At 36.9% G+C, this 13,967-nt stretch overlaps 1 protein-coding gene across 2 annotated transcripts in view; it reads right to left on the bottom strand.

Annotated features, from left to right (window-relative positions):
- Positions 1-13,967, bottom strand: part of FHIT (fragile histidine triad diadenosine triphosphatase) — a 518,625-nt gene that overhangs the window by 427,279 nt on the left and 77,379 nt on the right. The gene's annotated exons all lie outside the window — the stretch shown is intronic.

The raw sequence follows: 13,967 nt of genomic DNA on the forward strand, positions 1-13,967 counted from the left end.
AAATAGGATCAAGTTATTTGTATTAGATAAGGTTTTCATCTCCAGCAAAACCAGCACACCACTTACAAATATGACAAACAGATGCTGCAGCAGAAAGATATTGAAATAATCAACTGGAGGTATGAACAAGTAAATATTCCATTTTGTCTCATTTCCAGAAGAAAAAATAAATTTAAATATCAGACACAACATGCCTCCTGGATAAGGCTCTACACATAGAGAGAATTAGCCCAAAACTAGCTGCTATATCAAAACTATAAAATAGTCAGCAGATAGGAAGAACAAGTGACCCTTAACCTTTGGTTTAACTGCATATTACACAAACCAAATTGGACAAGCAAAACAATTTGTTTTTCAGAATTCACACAAGAAAATGCTATTTGCAGAAGACTAAAACTGTTCTCCCAATATTGCATGGTATTTGGATTATCTATTATATCAAGAGGCAAAAAAATTAAACATCTTGAAAATCAGATCCACTTGTCATGGAAAAAAAGTTTGTGAGGAAAAATAAAAGAGGCTCTAAACTGAAGTTCATCAAAAAAAAACCCAATGCAATTGGTCTAGTATCAAAATTCAAATGGGAAAAGAAATGCAAGATACAAAGGTTCTCAGTCTGTTTCTTGTAAGTTAGAAATATAACCTTGCATGGGTTCTTTGCTGAATATTTGTGTGCAGCAAGGACTAGAAATATGAGAACATCAATCAGCATCCAACAAAGAATCTGTAAAGGATTGCTAGAAATCCTACCTGTGAGCTGTGATCCCTTTTGAACAGAAAGATAAACATGCTAAAGAAATTAAGAACTGGATTAAGCAAAGTCAGTATGGAAAACTCTGGAAGTTGTTAAGCTGCAGGAAGAAAAAGAATCCTAGCAGGAATATTTTCAACTTAAATACTCTAAAAGGAAACAAAAGTGGGACAGGTAGCATGAAACAGTTCTCTTGACAAAATTTCATACTCAAAGCCTGTCGTCATGTTCTTTGGTTATCTCACCTCAGAAATATATATTTTTTTTTTTGCATAGGACTCAAGAAGCTGTGGATCAGCTCCATTCCACATTTCCATCTGCCTGATATGCAAACAAAACTGTCACAGAATCATAGAGTGGTTTGGGTTAGAAAGGATTTGAAAGAGCATCACTATCTTAGGAGACTTCTCCTCTGCAAGAGATCTCTGCAGGCAATACTGATAGGGTTTCACTCATTTACTTCTATTGAAACTGGTTTAGAAAATAGTGGAGTTCTGTCCTTAGAAGACATAACAGCCATTCTTTGAAAATTCCATGGAAAAATCTAAGCTGCTCTCCATATCAATCAAAGTATCCTAAAAATATAATTAAAAAGGAGAGAAATCCCACTGCAGTAGAAGCTTAGAGGCAAATCTCACTTTGCATGGATTTTCTGATGTATACCTCCTGAGCACCACTGCAGAGTATCTGTGAAAGGTAAGACCACTTCAAACACACTTGTCCTTCTACTCCTTACCCCCACCCTCCTCCTCCCTGTCACAGTGCAGGCTCAGTTATGCCATGGCACTGTTCAACTCCCCTCCCTGGACTGAGCTAAACCTTGTCTTTGACACAGTTATTTACTGCAATGCTGCTGCTCCTCTAAGGCACAGCAGAAGTCAGGCATAATGTTTCACAGAGGCCTGAGCCCTGTATTTCACAAGCTCACAGGGAGCACAGAGCACCACCCTGTTTGCTGGAGGACCAAAGAGAGCAGTGAGCCCATCCCTGAGCAGCTGACATTTCTGCTGAGACACCAGGCCACTGAACACCCATGGGATGTGACAGGACAGGATTGCCCCTTTCCTCCAACAGGAAAATTAATTTCCTGTTTTATTAATACCTCATCACTGTAACATAGGGCAATTCCAGGCATGGAAATCACAGTAGGGAATAATGGGCATCTTCTGTCTTACAGAAAGGGCCCCCATTCTCCTTGTAACACGTGTAACTCTCATAAAACACAAGCACACTAACACAGCACATTAAACCTGGTGAACTGGAACATCCTTTATGAAGGCCAGACCTGTTATCCCTTTGCTGGGCAGTAAATCAGCCCATCCTGCATGCACCCACTCACTCACAGACAGGGCTGTCCCTGTGGCACTCAGAGGTTAATGCAGCCCTTCCTCAACTCCTGACATTGGGGGTACCATTGCACATGTCCCTTTATCCTTTTTTATGTTTGTGTCCAGTTAAAAAAGACTTCAGAACTAAGAGAGCCATCAAAGCCTCTCCTCACGTGTGAATTCTCAGGATTTCCAAGGTGTGATCACTGAATCCTGTCAAAACTTACTCATGGAATGCCAGTTGCATCACTTTTTGTTAATCACTTTGGTCCTTTAGCCCAAGGCCAGTATTTCTTTTGATCAATATAAATCTTTTCTGTCATCTTATTTTCGCTGTCACTCTGTGAAGTATCATGTTGCTGAGTCAAGATCCTCATTTATCCCTGGTACTGCAGTCCTGTTCTTCCTGACAGCTACCCTGTGAATATATCATTATCAATCTCCCTGATCCTCCCAGGTTTGCACATAAATTCACCTCTCAGGAATTGACTTCCATAAAGTCATAAGTCCCACCCCATTAAATGCTACTTGCAGCAACAGAGGCTTTACTTGAAAGCAGCACTACTGAGAGATGTGTTTGTTGTGTTCTGTGATGAAGAAAAACATTCAGCAACAACAGGAGTAAAAACATGGACCCTGGAAGCTCCAGCTAATTTTTCACACCCACACAAAGTGCCATTCAACCTAATATTTTGTGCAGCATCACCTCCCCCATCACACTGAACACCCCTTTATACTTTCATAAAAATACTGATTAAATACTTACAGAAAAAAATAGTTCTTAATTTTATACCCTTAGCAGACAGCTAGTATAAGACAAGTATTTGTATGCACAACCATGAGACCTTTGCATGCATACATCATGAAGCAGAATCCTTGCCATTTAAAACAGATGAAAATTGAAGTATTTTTCCTCTCCACTGCTATCCTGTATCAAAATCCAGCATTTTTCATATCAGTTAACCAGAACCCCAGTCCCCAGTCACAAGGAGGATAATGCACAGCTTTCAGAAACACTGCCATTACTGGCACAGATTCACTGCTGGAACAGACTGTAGTAATGCTGTAAGAGTATGTCACTCTTCATAGTGAAACAAATTTTTGACCAATTCAGAAAACACTTGAAATCTGGGGTCTTTCTGGGCTTTTTTCTCCTCCATTCTGCTTGTGTACACTCTAGAACATAACACATCAACTACAGTTATCAGCCAAGGAAAACATAATGAGAATATTTAAATACTAGTACTAATTAAAACTTCTTTCCCTCTCATTCCTATTCACTTGTTAACACTAAAACCTTTGCATTTTGTTCTCTGGGTAATAAGCCCACGTCCACAAACAGATACACACACAGGTATTTCTGTCTGTATTTACACCAGTGTAAGACAAACTGATTTTTTTTTTTTCCTCTCAACCATCCAGAAGGTGACAAAGTCTGTAACAGGAAACAATGTCCTACTCTTTATCATATCACCCCATGATAACAGGAAAACCAATTGGCCCTAATATGGAAACTGCCTTCCAGGTTTGGTAATTAAATCCAATATTTCCATTTCAAGTTATTCACATGCATCTTCAAACCCAGAAAAACATTCAGAATTACCAATCTGATGTTAGATATCTTAGTTCTTGGTTTTAGCTCAGCCGAAAACACCATCCCATTTGTTGGCATGGGCAGCTAATTTTCAGTACCCTTTCCTACATCTATCCCTTCAATTTCCTAATTATATCTAATTTTTGAGCAGACAACTGTATTACCATAGCAAATAACAAGGATAATCAATCAAATGCATAAGCAGACCAGAGAAGGATACTGACATCTATCTCTGTCCCTTGTGTGTGTGACTTTCACAGCTGCAGCCATTCAGGCCATCAGTAAAAAAGGAGATTGCAAGGATGCCCTCCCACAATCAACAGGGGCCTGGGGAAGTGTTTTGGAGGGGTTTTTTGGTGGAGTTATTTTAACAAAGACACATTTTCAACATGTAATTGTTCAATTCACCAAACTTTCCCAATCTCATCAAAATGCCAATTTCTTTGTCACCAGATGTGTTCTGCCAGTGGTCCTGCATAAAATCCCTTTTGATCCATATATGCCCAGACAACACTGTTTAACATGGTAGCTACACTTGATCAGTGTTTCAGAAGAGAAAAGAAATACTATAACCAATATCTATGGCCAGCTCATTAATGGTGGGAAATCTCAAGCCACATTAGGATATAATTAACAACTTATGGCTAAAACAACAGGTAAGCAGAAAGCTTCATTACTAAAAACACCTGTTAGGAAATGCTCTTGTTTACAGCAGCTACTTCTTTTTTAGGGGTTTAGTATTCTTCTTCTGAAAGCAATTTATCTTATCCTGCAAACAATGCCATATGAGTTTGGGGAATTTTTTTGTGTGTATGTTAACAGAAAATGATAAAACACTACTTCTGTCACCTTGTTCTCATTCTTCTGAAAAAATCTCCTTAGTCAGAGAGCAGACAGGCCCGTCCCCCACAAAGACCATTTGTATTTATTTATCCTGATAAAACAGATAAGTGCGTGATAATTCTAGGCAGAGACCAATTTGGATCTCATTATCTCCACACTTTTTTCAGTTACTGCATTTTTCCAAGACTGTATGTACCTTGGCATGGGATTATTCCTTTATTATAACTGGTAAAATATTTTATGTCTTCTCATATGAACCATGCAACACAAATAATCTTCACTTATTGTATAATAATAATATAGGCGTGCATTGTCTGGTACACTTCATTGCCTAAGTGGATTTTAAAAGGTAGATTTTGGGTTTCTTTAGTCCAAAAAATTCTTAATTTCTGAACTAAAATGCATTTTCAGAACATCAAATAATTTCTTGTTTTATTGATGACTATGAAAGTAGGCAATGATCTTTAATGTTAGCTCTTTGTACCATTTATTTTCTGAAGCATTAACTGATTGAAAAAATCAATCTTATTTTCAAAAAGAAATCAGAAGAAAATACAGCATTTATTTTCTTCAACATTATGTATTATTAATAAAAACCTGCAGTAATTCAGCAGAATTATTATGGAGCTCCCCAGTAAAAACCTGTCATAGGGAGAAAATAATAAATAATAGACTGTCCATCAAGCCAGGTGAGCCTTCACTATGCAGTGAAATGTACTCTGCAGCAGGTGTGGATCAAAATCCACTTTCTGGAGCACAAATGGATGAAAATATATATTTTTAAATCCTAATGGTTACTCATTCCAATTTTGTACTTTCCTCTGCAAAGGGAAGGGCTTAGAAGTCAGGTTTAGCATATTTCTTCTAGCAGCTCTTGCGGTGAATGAAATTTTGACAAAAAATAAATATTGAATGTTTGTTGAAATTTACAATCTTTGGAGATCATCATTAAAAGCTAGATTATTCTACTATTTATTATTTAAGGGGCATAATCAGTGAATGCCTTAACTGTGTTTAACATCTAAAATATGCAAGGATGTCAACAGAAAAAAAATTATTGGTTTAAATAGGACCTATTTTAACTATGACTAACTAAGAGAGTTACAGTGTTAATAATTCAATGTTGCTTGAAAACCACTCTCTTATGATTGATTTATACAGACTGAAGTAGGCACATGTTTTATGCTACAGGTGGATGTGAGGTCATAAGAAACCACTTTACAGTCTTCCCAGAAGTACAGTGTCAAAAAGGTCACCTGTGGTAAAGGATCTTTTGGATTAGTCTTTCAAATCAATGCATGAATTAAAAGCAATTTACATATAAATGGGCTAATACTCTGGCTTTGAAATTAGATGAATTTTTAAGAGATTTAAGAAACAGCAGAAAAGGTCAGTTAGGCATTAAGTATACATAATGCAATTTTTGAAAACTCTTTGTCTTGGAATTGCATGTTTCTGGTTTATTAATATTTTGTATTCATAGCCTGTTTTTCTCAGAAAGGTGCTGCCAGCTATTTGTGAGCAACTGCAAAAATAATCCATACCAGAGGGAGCAGATTTCAGGTAAGTATGGTTTCAGACATAGAGAGTGAAATTTTGTTAATATTTAAATTTTCTGAAATTTTTTTTTCTTTTTATAAGGAAAAACTAAGAAGCTGTAATCAAAATTAGTTAAGTTTATTATACACTGTAAAATAAACAAAATTTTATGAATACTTCCCATATGAAAGGCAGGAGTGAGGGTTGAGCCCTGGAAAAGGGGAAGGGGTGGGAGAGGGAGGAAGGTGGGTTTAACATTAAATTTCTCTTTAACTTGTTCTGACTTGATTGGTAATAAATTAAACTAATTTTCCCAAGTCAGATCTCTTTTGCTGGGATGGTAATTTGTGAGTGATCTCTTGACACATGAGCCTTTCATTCTATTGTCTCTCCCCTGTCCAGCTGAGCAGGGGGGAGGATGGAGAGGCTTTGGTACCTGACATCCAGCCAGGGTCAACCTGCCACAATCCTACAGTACTTAATAATCCTGGGTCATTAAATAAAAATACTGACAAACCAGCATGTGTTACAGACATCACCAATGCTGTTCTATGAAAAGATACAAAAGCATTTATAAAAAAGTTCATAATCCTTCCATGCAGCTAATTTTAAATATTACAGAATTCTAAAGAAAATATTATTATCTAATCAACCTTGCTGACAGTTTCCTTAGAAAGCCTGTTTTCTATCATGTTGCACAGCGCAAAACTGAATTTCATGTGATAATTACTAAATTGGTCCCTTCCCTTACAGGAAGGCAAAAGAAATCAACAGATGCTTGCAATGAGCCATGCAACAAACAGAGAAGCAAAATTGAGAAAATTTTAAACTTTGAGTCAATTTCAGAAGATAAACAATGAAGCTACAAATAGCATTCTGAGGCACATAACAGAAATCATTTGAAGACTCTTTTAAGCTTCTTTTTATTCTTTTTTCAATTCCCTTTTGAATGGTGAATTTATTCCTACAGAACCCAAAATAGCTTAAACCAATTACAGATTTACCTTGATAAATTTCCATTTTGTGCAAATACTTTTAAAGCAGGTATATGATTTTGTACAGCAATTCAGTGATAAAAAAGCCAGATTACTTTTGGTTGGTAACTGACTTCTGCTAGTGCAGATTATGCCCATAAATGGGGTTATTCTTTAGTTGTCGGTTACACAGAACCAATTTTTGAGTAAAAGCTATCCTGAAAAAAAGAAAAAGAGGATTCAATCCTATTCTATCGTGGGTTAAAATGCAATGATTACTTATTTATACAATTTTGAATGGTTTCACGTATGAAGATGCTGTTAGGCAGAGGAACATTATCTATTGCACAGGTATGAGACTGAAAGCACATGTTGAACAACACCTACATTTTCAATCACTGTTTTATGAGAAGAATGCAAGAAATAATGATATAAACACATCACTGAATCATGTAGGTGCTGGAAGATCTGTGATCATTAAAAAACTCCTCAGAGGATTGAGATCTAACTTGGAAAAACCTATTAACAGCAGATTTTGTGAAGTTACACAAGAATTTTGTAAGATAACAAAAGATATAGTTTATAAAGCTATAGAAAATTGTGTCAAACATAACAACAAAGGGCATGAACTTAAGCTAAGGAAGGGTCATCTTCAAAGGGAATGCTGGAAGAAAGGTTTGACACAGCGAGTGGTTGCGATGGAAAATGAACCGCTATGACAACCTTTGCAACAAGTGATATAAACTTTAAAGGGTGACAAGCATGGCAGAGACAGTTATTGTGCAAATATAGAAAGAGAGAGAGAGCTGTCTGGCCTTTTCAAAACTAGACTTTGCATCCATCCGTCTTTAAATCACCAGCATTTCAGCCCTATCTGCTGCCTCAGGAGTTCACTAAAAAGAGAAAATTGACACCAAACTGAACTGAAGGATCTAACAAGAAGATCCTGACAGTTGAAATGGGTCTTAGAGATTCCATCTACAAATGTTATTGCCTGAACTTACTCATTTCAGTGCAGGAATAAATCTTGCCCTATCTATTTCAGAGCCTTCATTTCTCTTGTAATGAGTCTTCACTTTAACAAGTTTTGATTCAATAATTTGTGTTTTATAAAACAAAAGCATAATCTTAAGTGACTACCCATTAAAAATACGCTCAAGTTACATACTAAAAAATCTTGAAAATTTATCTTCTGTCATCTGCACGCCACTTTAAATCCCACATCTTCAAACGTCAGAAAAACCCCTTTTTAAAACCATGCTATGAAATATCAAGTTGAATACTACAGCTGAATGTTACTTCTTAAGTTCAGCTGCAGAACAGACAAGGGAAACTTTCATAAAGCAGACAAGCTGCTGGGGAAATCCAGGCTGAATTCAGAACTGCATTCTCAGGAAGGTTCAAAAAGGAACTTGATGTCATCTTCATTACATATACAAGGGCACACAGAGTTTCAAAAGTAAAAAATAACTGATCATAAAAAATTTCACTGAAACAAATATATATAATCAAGTCAAGATGGCTCCAGATGCTCAGTTCTTCAGTGAAGGGATCAATAAAACAGCTAAAAATTACACGATTCCTTTAAAAATTAACTCCACTGTATTCTACCATATGCAAAGCAGGAAAGAAGCTCCACTAACCACAGCCACCTGCTTGCTGAAGAGGGAAACTACCTCTGGAATTAACATTTTTTATTATCTGTGCTAACAGATTCTACTATGAGATTGATCTTGGCTTACCATCATTCAATAATGTTGCTAATAAGAATAATTTTTATCATAATTACTGTATTTTAGAAAGCATAAATAAGTTGAATAGTTCTTTAATGATTTTTGGGGATTTTCACCATAAAGAAAATATATTAGCTTACCAGATGCCAGATCATGCAATGACCATTAAGGAGAAGGTGTTTTCTGAATACTTCCCAAATAAATACCAGCTGATTTGTTCTCAGGAAGGAGACAGTCACAAGCATCTCTTATCTGAGATACCAAACCAAAGTCAAACACATCATGTACTAAAATGACTAATGTTCATTTATAACTTTTTTTGTCTCAAAAGCAGTACATTATGTAAATGATCCTGCAAAGATTCAAAATGATTCAAAATTATTTTCAGATTTTAAAAAATATTATTCGTTTTGTATCAATTTTTAAATTCATTTAAATGGAAGAAAAATATATACTACTCCAGGTGTACCCTGATGATCTGGTTATGAGGAACAGCACATTTCCTATCTGTCAAGACATCTTTGAAGATCAAGATGGTTAAGAGAATCATGTCAATGGACTGCAAACTTTAAGCCACTGCATTTGAACAATCATCTCCACACACCCAAAACAGAGACTAAAAGCAACATACTTGGCTATCTGGTATTTTCTGTATATTTTAGGCAAGCCAATCCTGGTGCTCCCTGACTACCTGCTGCTGCTCATCTCACAGAGAGGCCCTGACCTTGCTCACCTCCAGTGTAAGGACAGAGCTCACAGCCATCAGTCTCACCTTGCTGCACTCCAGGAAAAAACGTTTGAGTTGTGCTTGCAGCACCTTCCAGCACCTTTCCATGAGAGAAGTAGAATGGGGGCAAAAAACCACCCACAACAAAACAAACTGCAGGGGAGAAAACCCCCTACTATTCTCAGCACTCCACTGTCTCTTTTTTTCTCCTCTGAGGAACAAGCTGTCTCTAACAGACTCAGTCTGGTTTTTTCTGCCTCCTTCTGACTCTAATTATAAAGCTGGGATAAGGGGAGACACATCTATTTGTTCCTTTCTGTCACTAGAATGAAAATGTCTCCTGCTATTTGGTCAGCTTTGAGTAACCCCCCTGCTGGACAAGACCTCATGTCGCTGGAGAAAAGCAGAGGTCGTGGCAGGAAAGCAAGAAAAAGATTTATGTAAAAAGTGTAAAACTTTAGATTTTATTTCCCCTTTGCAAGTGACATGTTTACAAACGAAAAAAATTCTCTGACACAGATAAGGAAGTAGAAATTCCTCAAATAAAGCACAAAATTAAAGAGCAAGTCCTTTTCCCTGTCATCAAAAAGCAATAGTTACTTCCATAAAGAATTAATAATGACCATGCAAAGCTTTGTACAAGAGAAGAGGGATGAATATCACATATGTGATAGCTGCTGGTTAGCAGTGAATAATATAAAACCAATTTACTAGGGATGTGTCTGCCAATACATCAGTTGCTAGATGTTCGTTCCACAGCTAAACTATTGCATGAGTAGCAATCTCAAAACATTTTTTTACAGAATGCAAATTAACAATTAATGGAGACAGTGCTTTTCAAGTAACAGTTTTCACATTACATATTTCATAATGGGGTTTTTTCATAAACTGACTGATGGTAATTCTTTGTCTTCATAAAAATACAAATGCACTTTTCTGCAGCATGTACATTTTCTGCCACTCAGTGAGTCAAAGGGCAAGCAAACAACCCTGCATGTAATCTAATTCATATTTTTACTTCTGGCAGGATAAACCCAGGTCAGGTCTGTATTTGCCATTTTACTCTGCAAAGGTGATCAAAGAACTCAGGAGCTGCAAGGGTAGCCTGACACAAGTTTTTTCCTAACCTATTCATATTGAGAAGATTATTGGGTTTCTGATCCATTTGCATGCTCAACTAGCCTTGTATTTCTTATCTAACCTCAAAATTTGTTCAAATATCAGTTCTATTTCAGCTGTTCTGTTTATTGCCTCTTGGCAACGATCACTTGTGTGCTAAACAACCTCAGTTCTTGGGAACTTGGAGGCTGAGAAGTATCAAGAAATGATAAACCAAGTGAGACTCCTCTTCAACCAGATCACTCCTATGTTAGCCAAGAAGTTTATTTACAGAGTGGGGATAGATCACACTTCCCCCCACCTCCAAAAGCTGAGACCACAGATTATTAATTTATGGTAAACCCAAGGCTTTGATACTTCAATACATTTTGTGCCACCCACTTACTCTGCCTCATGCTTTCTTGGATAATTTCCATTGCATTCCACTGCAATTTACCAAAACAAGCCCACAGCCCTGTCAAAGAGGGGCAAGAACAAGAAAATGAAGCCTAAATGTAAAAACCTTCAGTGTACTAATGTACAAACCTCCACTTTCCAAACCAGAAGTATCACGGTAGTTCCTTATAAGAAGTGGAGATTTATTAGATTTATAGTAAGATTTTTCTTTTAGCTTTAAAACCAGTGAGGTTTCTTCCCTGCAAAACTAACAGCTCAGTATTGAAAGGTTTTGATTTCATTACATAATTTCTCTGGGGAATTACTGTAACAGTTACCAGCTCACTTGCAGGGTCACTTGGGGTTCCATTATTGCTACACGCATTTGAATGGGGAAGACCGAAGGCTTCCATGTCTGGAGATATCCTGGCTTGATGAAACTTTAATTTCAGAATTCTCACAGGCACACCAGCTGCACAATTCAGCTCCCCATTAAATAACATTAGCTTAGTGAAGAATTAGAAGATGCAGAAGGCTACAAGTAGGAAAGCAGAGGAGAGCAGGAGAACAACATATTTCAGCAGAAAGTCAATCCCTCTCCAGGGGTCAGGGTGTACAGCTGGGCACTCTATTTACCAATGCCAAGCCTCTTGGTTTCATAAAATTGGCTTTTGTCGGATTAAAAATTTTTTGCAAGAGCTACAGAGGAATAAGCTCAATCAGAGATCATGAAATAACCACCACCCCAGCTCTGCCTGCTGGGGATTGGACTGTCCAGCCTCATTTCACATTCAAAAGAGCCTTATGTGCAGTTTGTCCTGAGTACCTAAAGCTGTTTCACATTACTGGATCTATAATAATCCTTATTTTCTTTCCAAAACATTCTGATTAACAATATTGTGCTCCCAGTTCAAAGACAAGGCACGTATGTAGACTAAGGGACTCACAGAGGTCAGTGTTACATGATCTAGCTGATTTGGGGTGGGGTTTTGTTCCCCAAAGGTTTTTGCAATCACTGCTTAAATAAGGACTCAATGAATATGTGTCACATGGATTTTGGTATTCATTTCTTTTTTCATTGCTGCACAACCTCGCAAAGAAATCACTGATGGTCTTATTTGTGTTTCAGCAACCAGAGCAGAATGCTCATATGAGAAATACATGCTTACATCAGGAGGTTGCAGGAGGCCTCTTCTATGTATTATTCTATCACATGGAAGAAAATAGAACTTGGAGGACTTCACTGGAGAGGGTCACAAAATTATTCAGTGGAGAAATTCAAGCATAAGTGTTTGTTGTGTGGGAAGAGGAGATGTACTCTCAATGGGAACCTTACTGGATTCCTCAGAACAGAACAGTTCAGTTTGGGAGAACTTAATTGGTATTTGATTTTTTTTTTGCCAAAAACCATAAAATCAAAATTAATTCAATAATCACTAGTATTTAGAGCATCAATCATCTGCTATCTGTTGAAGAAGGAGTTACCAAATTGACAGTTTAGTAAAAAGTTGCATGATTGGAAATCATTACCACCAATATAATATATTTTATGATAAGCTCCAAATAGGAATTCTGTCATAAAGCAAACTCTTGAAAAAGCTAATGTTTCCTTGGGGAAAAGCTTCAACATTACCTCTTTCCATTCAGGTTTTCTTTTAAGCCTCACTCCAAATATTATTTTCATTAGATGCGCTTTACAACAAGTCCCAGCTCTATCCATACAGATCACAGCTACAGCTAATCAAAATTCTGACAGAGCTACATTAATTGACATGAACTTCCCAAACCTATACAGTAAAGCAATGCATGGTCTGAAGATGAGGAAAAACAAAAATATTTCTCATTCTTGCACACTGCTAGGAGCTCCTTGTTAGAACCTATTTTAGCCACCAAGGATTTTACCTCCAAGCCTGAGAAAAAAAGCCTATACCATATAGCTCAGTGCAGAGCATGATCAGAGTGATTTTGCAGTGTGTAAGGAAGGGACAATATGCCCCTATGCATTTCACCATCAATTACACTGGTGTGCTATAGGAGAATGGAGATTAACATTCCTGTCATGCACAAGATCTATGCAGCTGCCTCTTATTATTTGGTGAAGGTCATGAGTAAGGCCAAACCTATGACTGCATTCTAGCTAAGTAATCCAGCAGTCCCTTCTCCAAATGTGATTTGATAATGAGTTATTAGGAAATATGAGCCTGGGGTAAGAAATATGCCAGTGTTTAGGAGACAAGATTCTGCAACAATCCACAGTTATTGCAAATTAGTGACATGAAGATTTCTCTCAGTGTAAGTAAAAAGCCACCATGAACAGAACTAACCTAATGTGGCATTTTGTCAGTCTACAGAGAGTTTAAAAACACTGGAAAGTGCTCTAAGTAGTAGTTCTATTAAATTAATGTTATTTAATGATTCTATTAAATCCCTCTATCCAGGTGCCACTCTATGCTTGCCAGTAATTTATCTATTGTTTAGTTGCCAACCATACAATCATTGTCATCCAATAAAACCTCTTTGGTTTTATAGAAGTAGCATAAGCCTTTATAAAGAGGAAATATTTTGTTCCAGAAATGCAATTCTCTAAATTGGGATCAATTATTGAATCAGAAGAATGGAGAAATTCATACTTGGTCTTCTATTCTTCCAAAGCATCATTCTAGGGGTAAACAAAAAGTTAACAACAAAAAACACAGCGTTAGGTATTACAACAAGTTAACATGGGAAAGAAAGGCTTGAAGGAAGGGAAAGTTCTGATTGGTAGGGATATGGGATTTAAAAATATCTACCTTAAGGACTCCTAAAAGGTAAACTTGACTGTTAGTAACCACACTAGGATGGTCACTCTAGGACTGGTGTTAAAACCTTCTAGTCTTTAGCCTGCAAAAATACCCCTATTTTTGAGCCAAGCAATTTGGCAGCACAAAGGTAACTCTAGAGGCCAATTTAGATAAATTTATTTATACATATATAAGCATGAGTTT

The sequence above is a fragment of the Molothrus ater genome, chromosome 11 (genome assembly GCF_012460135.2).
Source record: "Molothrus ater isolate BHLD 08-10-18 breed brown headed cowbird chromosome 11, BPBGC_Mater_1.1, whole genome shotgun sequence".
Taxonomy (NCBI): Eukaryota; Metazoa; Chordata; class Aves; order Passeriformes; family Icteridae; genus Molothrus; species Molothrus ater.